At 44.6% G+C, this 12,412-nt stretch overlaps 1 pseudogene; it reads right to left on the bottom strand.

Moving 5' to 3' along the window:
• The window catches only part of LOC115332848, a 32,355-nt pseudogene extending 20,377 nt beyond the window's left edge, over nucleotides 1–11,978 (bottom strand).
• Nucleotides 11,979–12,412: the final 434 nt, after the last annotated feature.

Genomic DNA, 12,412 nt, shown 5'->3' with positions numbered 1-12,412 from the left:
GTTCAGAGTAACGACACTTGGCCATATTGTGGCTTAAAAGCATGGTTGCCAGTTATATGAAGCTTTATCTAAAATCACAGGAAACGCTTTTCCCTCCCTCACAAATGTTCAAACAACCCGCGACAGAGCATTGCAATATTGCATCAGCTTCCTAGCACCGCATGTAATGCTGAGGAAGTCGTACTTTTAGATCACGATGATCGGCAGTTGCGTTTGCTCTGAGCAAGACCCAAAATGGCGGCGCCCAAAACAATTTTGGGGAACGGAGTGCCGATACTTTAAAGCTCATTTAGTGACTCTAGGCATAAAGTGAACTCGGGTGTATTCTTTTCCTCTTCGTCTTCATTGTTTATTGATTTCAATCATATCGAATAATGAACACATTATATCACGCGCTACGCTTGTGTAAATATTGGTTTTAGATTTATTAGCCTGACCCAGTACTTAAACCATTCAGTTATCGATAGTAAATCTTCCAATATATTTTTTAAATGTGAGGGTAAAAAGACACGGAGATTGATGATGATACAGACGCCAACGCCGCCCTCGGAAATTTTTTGAACATCAGAAATCAGCACTTTGTCTGCCATCCGCCAGGTAGCGCAACAAAACACCCAAACAGTTTTTAATTGTTTTTAAAATTAGCTAAGCTCTACACCTATTAAGAAACCAAAGCAATATCATTGTGAAAATTTAATACATCGCAATGTATATCTATTCCAAACAATAAATATTATTAAATGCCAATAAATCTGTTTGATGTCCAAAACAGATATGCGTGAAAAACAGGTAAGTTTGAAGGGCTCCTGGAGCGTTATGACTTTGAAAATGAAAAAAAGCCATCGTCCACCTCTTGGGCAACCATTGTAGCTCTAAATGTTATAAAAGATTTTATCATAGTTTAATTATTTCTTCAGCGGCATTTGAACTACCATGACACGAAGCACAAAAAAGTGCTACGTTTGATATAAAATATCTAAACAAAAAAAATTTACACAACATTAAATTTTTTTTTGCATATTACCAATTATAAGCACTACATCTGTAGCTAATTTCATTGCACTAGCTCTTGTCATTAAAAACATATTTGTGCAAAAAATTGTCAATTTCAGGGCAATATTTGGAGGGATGAAAAAAATAAAGTAGTGCAAATATAAAAAAAGTGGATCGTTAGATTCTGCTCCGACATCATCTTAACAAAACTGCTATATTGGAACCGTGCTATCTTTAATGGATCGTTCATGAAACATGAACTAGCGGAGCAAGTGAGGGTCCACGCCATCATATTCGCAACGCTACAAATGCGCATGAACAGTAAAAACCAACACACACATAATATCAAATGAAAGAGGATTGCATTGCCTTTCAAATGACATCAATCCCACAAAACAGTATTTAAAAGGAGATGAGTAATGGCCTGCCGAAAAGTACCTAAACTGCCACATTCAGTGGGACCGTGGCCTTAATATCTCGGTATTACACACTTCCTACAAGGCACCTATAATTGTCGGGGCTCCTCAAATATTGTTTTGGCTTGGAAATTACCTTTATTGTACAATCCTGCTATGATACTAATTTTCATTCTCGTTGTGTACGGTCTAGCATTGTGTGGGCAAAGATTGAGAACTGTAGGTTGACATGACAAGATCAGCTCTTTATCGATTCCAACAGCTTTCGTTTTTTCACCAACATGTTTGCCGGCAGTTGGGGCCGCGCACGCGATATAAATATGGTTCCTTGTTGTCGGAGTTTATTTTACTTCAATGTCGGGGGGTGCTTTTATGGCATGTATTTTATCCCACCAATTTCTGTGTTTATCGCTGGCAATCTAAATACCAGGCTGTCGAACCGGAACCGAACCGAGCCGAAAACCGGAACCGAACCGGTATTTTTTCCGGAACTGAACCCGAACCCGAACCGTTATATTGTTAATGCGATGAACCCGAACCGGAACTGAACCGGAAAAAAAATAACGGTTACCGGCTCATGTCGAAACGGTTCGGCCACGCGCTGTTGACAATGAATGTGCTATCGATGCCATTTGTTTTTTAAGTGCCGTCAACTGACACACACCTCGCTTACATATTTTTCTTCTCCACTCAGTCTTAGGAATATAAACACTGCATTCATGAATCTTGACATAGGAACCAGTATAGCGCTGGTCGCGGCTTGCACGGAAGAAAAAAAATTGAAAAACTGTGCAAAAAAAAAAAAAAAAATAGCGTCACGGGATTTTATTTATTTACAATCTCGTAAATCCTAAATGCTGCTGTGTGCTCATTTCATAACACGTTTCTAGAACGCGCGAGTTCTTGAAGCTTGCTTCCATGGGAATGAAAAAAGAAAAGGCTGTGAAGTTTGATAATAATGCATCCGGTTTCGTATAGGCACTTAGAAGCCAACATATTTGTGAGACAGCGAACTCTTCTATTTTAATATTTATCCTATTACGTCCTTCTGGCGTTGCGTTCGGTGAAGTGTTTTTCATATTCCGTATCTTGTTTAATGAAAACTTCGTTAAGGGTCTAATGTGAGTTACCGAAGGCTAGTTCAAATAAAGAAAGCTGTATTTTCTCCCCACTGTTCCTTCAATAGCTTACACGCCGAGGTGGCGGGATAGTTACCGAGTTCTACTTGTAAGTGGGTTTGTAAGGAGGTCGCGGATTTTACAGCTACTGCGTCGGACCCAATTAGATGAAGTCCAAATGCGTGAGCGTCGGTGAGGTAACCTTTAAGTGCACATAAAGAAACCATTCCTGGTAGAAATCCCTGAGCCTTACACTACGATGTATCCCGTTTCGTATGTGCTGATTTCAGATGTTTTCTTTGTAATTTATTTTGATGTTGCAATTTGTCATTTATAATTTCCGAACCGGTTCGGGAACCGGTTCAGCACCCCGAACCGGTTCGAGGATCGAATTAATCGAACCGGAACTGAACCGGAACAAAATAAATTTACCTGAACCTGAACCGTAACCGAACCCGTATTTTTTTCGGTTCGACACACTGCTAAATACTTTACAAAAAAAAATTCGGTGCTTATGAGACTTTATGCTGAAGAAAACAAGACAAGATCATTTCATTCTTAACCGCCAGGGACCCTGCATTTGAGTCGAATACCTGAAAAAACGAAGTTCTAGTACCTTGACATCGGTCTTCTGTCGTTGCCTAATAATGCTCTTGCATTTTTCCTGAACCTCGCTGAAAGGATGAACTCCGCCATTAATCCTTCTAAGCCGACAGCCATTCAGGACTCTCAGTGGACCCTCCAGTCCAGGAAAGGACGCTAAAAAGCGTCGGTCGGACAGAAAAAGAGCGTGCTCCGTTACATGAACCACTCTAGATGCAAACTTTGATAATTATGTGTTTAAGGAAGACAATGAAGACACACAATAGGGCGAGAAACTGAGGGAGAGGAGGATACGAGAACGCGCGGTGACGTCAAAGCAGCAAGCCCTGATTGATGAATATAGTGGGTAGACGCATGGGGATAGCTGCCTTCGTGTCTACTCGCTGTCTCTTTCCAATGAGAGGAAGCAGGAGCGTCTCTGGTCCTCGAGCATGGTCTGGGGTTCGGTGTTTGATCGCCAGACCCTGCACGAGGAGCAAAAGGATGCTCTTATTTGCTCTTATTGAAGGTGGACAGGGGAAAGGAACAAAGGTCGCTAGCTTTTGCGTCTATATTAGCACTCTTTCAATCAGAGCTCGGCGCTTTGATGCCAACGCACCTTCTCATCTCCTCCTCTCCCTCAGTTTCTATTCGTATTGTCAGCTCCAGTTTCGAGCTGCTCGTAAACAAGAAAACAGAAAAAGAGAATGACAAAAATTTCCTTTTTCACAAACAAGAAATAAATAGGACCCCTTTGACATTATGGGTGACATACATGACTGCTATGGAATCGAGTTGGCAGCTTACCAAGTAGCACAGCGATGACGGAGAAAGTGCACCCGAAAAGCATGTTGATGCTAGTCAGAAACGGATGCTTGGGATTCTGCTGGATCTTCAAGTTGATGCCTAACGCGCTGCGCGAGATGAGATCCAGTGTGAGCGCCTGGTACATTGGGCCGATCTCGAATTCCTCGTTCTTTTGCGCCACCTGTTGAAGCCTTCCCATCAATTCTTCCACGGTTGAAATGACGCTTCCTGACATCTGAAACCGCGCAGATTAAAACGTCAGTTTGCTTCCGATTTTCACATACACATAAACATGTTCAGCGTTAAATGTGCTTGTTTTTTTAATCCACTCGAAGAGAACAAGCCAATTAGATTCAATAGATGCAGAATCCACCGGCTTGAACAAGTAGGAAGAATAAAACGTCTTGTTTTTAACACTTTTCAAGACGCGTTTGACCCGCGCATGTAGTGACCAGAGGACTTCACTGTGAACTGACTGTAAGCATGACTTATTTCTTAGTACGTAGCGATTTTTACCGTCAGTTAAGCAATAGGGATATTTCAATCGTAACTGTTGATCTTCACCTTCAACCATTATTGTTCTTGCTTCAAGTGTGCTTGGAACGCACGCGCTTGGTCAATAAAGTTTATGGAGACACTGTGATTATGCCGGTAACAGCGCAACTGAAGACCATCCTCTCGATCTACAACTGTCAATAGAGAGTGTTAGGGAACCGTGGTTGCACACCCGATACGGTGATGGACCCTTCTGTACGAACTTCGCATGTGCCAGTCTTCCGCGGTCTTACCGTAATGCACCGTTAGAACCATAGGGCACGACCAATGACCGCCATCGACCGTCTCGCTGCTTTGCGGAAACAGCTACTTCGCTGTCGGAGGGAGCGTGCCGAGACTTCGCACACGAATAAAATAACTCGTGGTAGTGCCTGGCAGAAGCACCATAGGTGACAGAAAGTATAAAAAGTTGGATTCAGAAAATAAGAAAGTTCAGAATGAAACGTGATGGACCTTCCTCTTAAAAAAAAAAAAAAAAATTAACGTTTAGTAAATAGCTTACGAGCCTGCGCAGTCGCTCAGTTGGTTAAAGTGCTAGTTTAGGGCTCATAGGAGGTCGAAAAGAGGGTCCAGAACCAACTTACCTAAGAAATGTTTTTTTTTTTTTTTTTTTTTTTTTTTTTTTTTTTAATGTTAGTAAAGTTTTAGTTTTTATTATTTGTGTAAAACATTGAGATGGGCATTTCGGGCATTTATGACCCGTTCCTATACCTGCCATTGTGACTATGAGGGTTATTTGCGGTGGCAACAAGGTGAGCAACAGTCTTTTGCATTAGGACTCTCGATACTTACTTTTAAAATGTCAGTAATAAAACTAATGACACATATCCTATAAAACGAGCCCTCTGAATATTGAGTGATATATATATATATATATATATATTTTTTTTTTTAACTGCACAGCTGTAAAGTGACAGATTTTTCTTTCTTTCTTCTTGGACGTCGTACCGTATATTGCGCGACAATCGGTTCGGAGGCGTGCGGCTTTGATCGTCTGCTAACGGTACCACACACGTACGCGAGCCTGAGAAACATAAGCGCCGAGGCGCTTGGGGTAGGCCAGCCCCTCAACCCGATCTCGAGGGCCACGTTTCCTGACACCCAGACCCAGCCGTTGGTTGTCAGCGTCTCCGTGATGTGCAGTGACGATCAACCAAAGGTGACATTCCTAGTTAAGGCTAGAAAACACCTCCATTGTTTTCCCTTCTGCAATACTATCAGTCGGCAGCACCGGCCGGAGATAGGGTAAATCCTGCTTCGTGAACCTGGGGCCCTAAACTCGTCAAACGCAAAGTTGGAGCCGAAAGTTTGCGGAACGCGCCAATTGGACTTCGGCAAAAAAAAAAAAAAACGCGAAGTCATAGTTGTGATAGGCCAATCAGTGCGCTCCGTCAACTTCCGCCTCAACTTTGTGTCTGACGAGTTTAGGGCCCTTGAACTGCCGTACGACGTCCTCGTCGCACATCTACTCCAGGTCGAACACCCCATGACTCGCCGCCAACATGCGCCTTCTCTTAGTGCGCAGTCAGTCGTAGAAATCATTTTTTTTTCTAAATTGTTAACGCAGGTTAATGTCAAGTTCAAACCGTTGTCAGAAAGATCGAGCTCCAGTGTTGTCGGAAACCTCCTCTGCTTCTTTAGCAGGCGAACATTTTAGAAATGTTTGATGAACCATGAATAGATATACACAGTGAGGTTCTCTATATTTCCGAGACGCGAAATTTATTTACTCCAGTTTCTGCAATTCGTAGCCCCGCCCCCCCCCCCCCCCCTTTCTCGTTCGCACACACACGCAAATCTCTATTTTCTCAATGAAACCGATGCTGGCTTCCACTGACAGAGGGCGCGACCTCTACCGATCGTCTGTAACAGTCTGCAAATCCGGTTCCCCCAAAGCCGTTTCAAGGTAAGCGATCGGTCCACTCGCCCGATCCAAGGTATCATTAATTTTTGTCGATGATCGTATTTTGCTGCGGTTCCCTAAAACATTCTAATGACTACGATAGCAAGATTGATTGTTCCTATTCCGTCGAATCAATGAAAATGATCAACTAAGGCAATTGGTTCATTTCACTATACTAAGGATGCCGTTAGGTTCACCATTTTTAGTTTGGCAGAGGTGTAAGATGGCGTGAGGACACTCCTCACTTCCTTCCATCTGGTCCCCACCAGTTGCATGATGCTCTTGTCGTGTGGACTAGACGGTCGCTTGTTCTGGAACAGGAGCTGGCACGGAACGATTGAGAACAGCGTAGAATCAGACATTGTCCATGAGATAACCTGATTTGGTGCGCCGATGTGTCATCAATACTCACGGCTCTGTCAAGGAAATCCTGGAAGTTCCTGACCTGCACGTTTTTTAACACATCGAGGTCCGCCACGAGCAGAACTGGTCTGTAGCCGTTAAAGTACCTGAAAATCACGGTCACGTGTTCGATCCATGTGTAGAAACTTGTAACATTATAACGGTGCGGTACAGTACAATATAAAAAAAAGTGAAAGCCGTTTACAAATCCCTGTAACGCCGAATTGGAGCGCAGCTCTTGAGGAGGAGGAGTGAAGGGTACTGAGGGGAGGGTAGACCCCTCCTCCTTCTCCTCCTCTTCCCCTCATTCTTTAATATGCTCCGGGGGGGGGGGTCATGTGACCTCGGGGGGGGGGGGGGGGGGGGTGTCACGTGACTTCGGGGAGGGGGGTCACGTGACCTCGGGGAGGCGTGGCCTGGGGGTCACGTGACCCTGGGTGTCACATGGGGGTCACCTCAAGGTCACGTGACCCCCAAGGTGACCTTGGGGAGGGGCCACGTGACCCTTTGGAGGTCACGTGACCCCCGTCACGTGACCCCTCTGAGGTCACGTGACCCCTGAGGTCACGTGGTCTCCTCCCCAAGGTCACGTGACTGCCGAGGTCACGTGCCCCAAGGTCACGTGACCCCAAGGTCCCCACGTGACCCCCAGGTCACGTGACCCCCTGAGGTCACGTGGGGGTCATCTTGGGATCACGTGACCTTGAGATGACCTTGGGAATGGTCACGTGACCTCGAGGGGTCACGTGACCTTCAGGGGGTCACGTGGGGTCACGTGACCTTGAGATGACCTTGGGAGGGGTCACGTGACCTGGAGGGGTCACGTGACCCCAATGTCACGTGACCTTGGGATGACCTTGGTTACGCCGACGCCGACGCCGACGGCGACGCCGCTCAAGCCGGGAACGGGCCCCTAAGAGCTGCGCTCTAAAAATATCCTGGTGACAATGAGAGAAATGCAGGAATTATTTTGACTTCAGGAGCCAGAGACCCGGTGTGGTATTGTATAATTTTTTAACATGATTAAACCACACATTTTCACAGGCATATCCTGAAAACGTTTTAGTTATATAAGCGGACGGTACGTCTCATTATAAAATTTCTCTTCCCAGTAAACACGCAAATAAAAAGTGTGTGTGTGTGTGGGGGGGGGGGAAGGGGGGGTTGTGGAGCGAGTTTCAAGCTTATGAAACATACGACGGTAAAAATTGCGTTCTACAAATCGCATGACTCGTATTTATTCCACTGAATGTAGATACGTATAATCGGCGACAGCTTAATAACCTAGTGGGGGCTACGCCTTGAGCGCCTGCTTTCCTGCATTTGATAACGCTTGGTCAAAAGCGCAGGCCAGAGCACAGCGGAAGTACAGGTTATATAACGCCGCAGTCGCACTGACCATACATCATACAAAAAGCACGTTGCTCACTGCAGGCATGATGACAGAATGACCTGAGGACTCTTCTCAAGTATGTTCGGAATCATGTTTGCTTCGTACATACGTGTGCTTTGGATCATGTCTGCGGGTTATGATTGAACGGCCATTACGAGAGGACCGTCGTACAGGGAAGAAACTCGCCTAAGACAGTAGAGAGTTTTAAAGAACCGTTTTTGCACATCCGATACGGTACGATATGGGCCCTCCGGTACGAACTGCGCGTGCGCCACCTCCGAAGATTCGCGCATGCGCAGTTCGTAACGGAGGGCCCATATCGTACCGTATCGGATGTGCAAAAACGGTTCCCTAAAACCTTTCTAGTGTCTGCACTGACTATCTTCTTGTAGATGCATTACCATCACAGCTTAAAACGCAATCTTTGAGTACAATGTGTGGTGCTAAACGGGGTTCAGAAATGGTACTAAATAAGCGTTATTGCAGGCATGACAATAGGATAGATACCCGACGACCTTTCCGTACTTGTTGATCCACTCCCGATATACAACGGTCGGTGTCTGCAATTGAATGTTTTGGTAGTGGATTAAATTAATTTATGTGTTTTATATTTTTATTTTCATTCTAAAGAATAAATGTTAAAAATAATTTTAATTTAAAAGTAAAAAAAAGCAATGTATCTAATTTGTGCCTCTTTTTATTACAATTCCTACCTGAGATTCTGAGAGTGTCAGTATTTAAAAAAAAAGTGGAAGCCGTTTACAACTTCCTGTAACGCCGAATTGGAGCGCAGCTCTTGAGGAGGAGGAGTGGAGGGTATATTCCTCCTCCTCCCTCGTGATCATGCCTGCTAGTCCTCCTCCTCTCCTGCTCCCCCTCCCTCTCCTTTACCCGTCCCCCCAAGGTCACGTGACCCCCCGGACCATACTAGACAATGAGGGGAGGAGGAGGAGGGAGAGGAGGAGGAGGGCAGGTCCGGGGGGTCACGTGACCTCGAGGGGACGGGATCACATGACCTTGGGCGGGCCGTCACGTGACTTCGGCGGGGGGAGGGGAGTCACCCCCCGGGGTCACGTGACCTTGGCGGGGGAGGAGGGGGAGGAGGAGGAGCGGAGGGGGGAGGAGGAGGAGGGGGGAGGGGTGACGCCGACGCCGACGCCAACGCCGACGCCGACGCCGCACAGGCTGGAAACGGGTCATGTGACCCCCTCCCCCCGAGGTCACGTGACCCACCCGGACCATACTACACAATGGGAGGAGGAGGAGAAGGAGGGGGAGGAGGAGGAGGGGGAGGAGGAGGAGGGGGAGGAGGAGGAGAGGGAGGGGCGCGGTTACGCCGATGGCGACGCCGACGGCAACGCCGACGGCGACGCCAACGGCGACGCCGACGCCGCTCAGGCTGGAAACGGGCCCCTAAGAGCTGCGCTTTAATAATATTAATAAATAAAAAAAGGGATGAAAGGTCTTAATTTTTTTATTATCTTATCACAGATACATTCAGATATATGAGTAAGTAGGCAATTCATCTAAACCTTCTCTATGACTTTCCTTGTATGATACCTCCTTTTATTATTAGGCGAAGCTTAGACCGACGTTTTTCAAGGATACCAGGAGGTATCTAGTCTTAGGCTTCACCTTGGAAATCGCGGTGCATTTGATACTTAGAAGCTACCTTACCTTTTGGTATAACTCCATCATATTGCCCAGAAAGAGGCTTGGTTCAGGCCCGGGAATGCCCAAGGTTTTTAAAGTATGCGAAATGCTGCCGCCTTTGCCTGCATTCACACACAAAAAAAGAAGGAATTAGTGTGAAGAAATGAAGACTAAACAATGTAAACATTTCTACTTAACCCGCAAAAACACTCCAAGAGTCGCTAACGGCGCTTTATCTAAGGTAAGAGCTTATTGCATGACTAGACAACAGACTAGTTTTGATTTCAAAATGGAATCGGCGATTTGAGACTGCATGACCCCAGGTAGCAGTGATTTATGGGCCAAAATTTTGTTTTGTATGAGAAGTTTAGCCATTCAAAAGCCCGGAGAAGTCAAGGTGGAGGCAAACTTGACCTTCTTTTGGACAAAGTATCAATATCGTGACTCTAATTTGCCAAACGAGTGCCGAGGGGCAATATCTGGTATGTCTGTCGTCTGGCCTCTTCGGGTTTAAATCGTCAAACAAGTGCCAGCGTTAGGCTTCATTTCTGGTTGTTTGGTTTTCATGTCGCAACTTTTGGCCTAAATTGCCAAACAAGTTCCATACTTATGCTTTGCCGCTGGTGTTTCGGTTCATACCTGGCATTTTCGGCTCAAGTCTGGCTCTTTGCAATTATGTGGTGAGCCGGAGGAAAGCCATATGATACGCGAATGAAAGGTACTCTGGCCTTGAAGCAAACCCGTTAGTGTTGTGCGAATTTTCGAATTTCCGAATAGTATTTTCGAATAGTACTCTATTCGATATTCGCTTCGAGAGCAGTTTGTTTGTTTACTGTCTAAAGACAAAAAAAAAACGATATCTGAAATCAAGAATATACTCACACGTTCGGCAAAATGGTATAAATATTATGGTGGGAACTTTGAAATATATTCATCGCAATTATTTCATCAACTCTTTTTTAATAACGGGCAAAAAAAAAAAAAAACAAGCAACGAACTCCAGAGACGCCGGCGCCATCTTCGCCAATCTTGGCGCCCTGATTGCCAGCACTTTTTTCTCACCACCGCCACGTCCAGACATAAATTTAGAAAAACAAGTTCAGGATAAAAATAAATACGTTTAGAAATTTCTCATAACATGCATAATTGCTCCGAAACTTTTATTTCCGATAAAACTCATAAACACGGTTTCAAAACATTTAAACTATAATATTTCGAAGGAATATTATATTATTACAGCGACAAAGTGAGTGGATGACATCCACATTGCCAAAATGACGGCAGCTAAGTCGATTGGCAAGATGGACTAATGACAGCGTGAAAAGTCCAGTTTGGAAATGTTTCTATAAACTTCCCTCTAAAAACGGACAAGTTTTTTGAACGGCAAGTATTCGATATTCGATTCGAAAATATTCGACCAAAATCACTATTCGCTTCGAATTCGATTCGAACTCAAAATCCACTATTCGCACAACCCTAAAACCGGTATTAGGCTCAATGTATCCTTCTAGGATTGCCAAGCTTGCGCCATGTTAGGAGATTCTCTGGCATGCTACCTGGAACGTTTGCATGCCAAGCGTCATGCTTAAAATATTGGATAGGTTTCCGGTTTCGTCATCCCTATGCCTTTCCCGCGTAGAACTTTCAGTCTTCTATGTGGGAAAGTCACCGCGGATCTACAATTAAGAAATGGAACATAGCGTCGTCATTCTAACCTAATCTAATCAATGTCACATGGTATCGCACCCTAGTGGGAGAAAAAAAACACGTATATATAAATGTATTTAAGGAATACATTACACCATATAAGTATGCATGCTATTCTATATCGGACATACTTATGCGTCCAGATACCTTTGTTGAACAAAATATATGAGCTTCTTTTTTAGAAGCGAAGTTTAAATTAGTCACTACATTTAATGGGATTTCGAGCTAACTTGTATGCTTCCGGATAAAATCAACAGGAATAATAATCAAGGCCTCCGCAAGTCTCTCGATCTTTTCGAATTTTATTGCAGTTTGAGTTCTTGTAAATCTTCATACGCCTTGTCGCAGCCAGCGTTATTCCCCTGTTCGAGGAACTGAAGGGAAGGTACTTACATGATCCATCGAACCGCGAAGAGGACGATGCACACTAAGACCAGATCCAACGTCATTCTTGCTGTTTAGCTTTAGTCAATAACCGCTGAAAAGCAAAAACAACAGAGCAGCTCGAGTAAATTCCCTCCTGTGCTCCAATGGCAAGGAGTGACAACTGGTGCGTGAGTGACGGCGTGCGCGACCGAAATATATTTTCTGGCTAGGAAACGTCCTGCACTTTCGTAGTGCTGGAGGACTTTGAAGTGATCGTAATGGAGAACTATATACACAAAAATAATACGGGCGTGTACCTGTTTTCTTCGACTAAATTTCGAGAAAAACAAATATCTCGGGTCTTCAAACGACTTACTCAGACATGTATGCACGTTACTGAAATAAAGCCAATAAACACCTTTACTGGTTACTCACGCCAATAAGTAACTAAGTACGTTACACGCCACTCAGAGTCAAAAGGAACGCGTCTCCTCAGCTTGAAAATAACGCTCTATTT

The sequence above is a fragment of the Ixodes scapularis genome, unplaced genomic scaffold (assembly GCF_016920785.2).
Source record: "Ixodes scapularis isolate PalLabHiFi unplaced genomic scaffold, ASM1692078v2 PGA_scaffold2__306_contigs__length_199485367, whole genome shotgun sequence".
Lineage (NCBI taxonomy): Eukaryota > Metazoa > Arthropoda > Arachnida > Ixodida > Ixodidae > Ixodes > Ixodes scapularis.
This window is presented reverse-complemented; position numbering and strand designations above follow the sequence as displayed.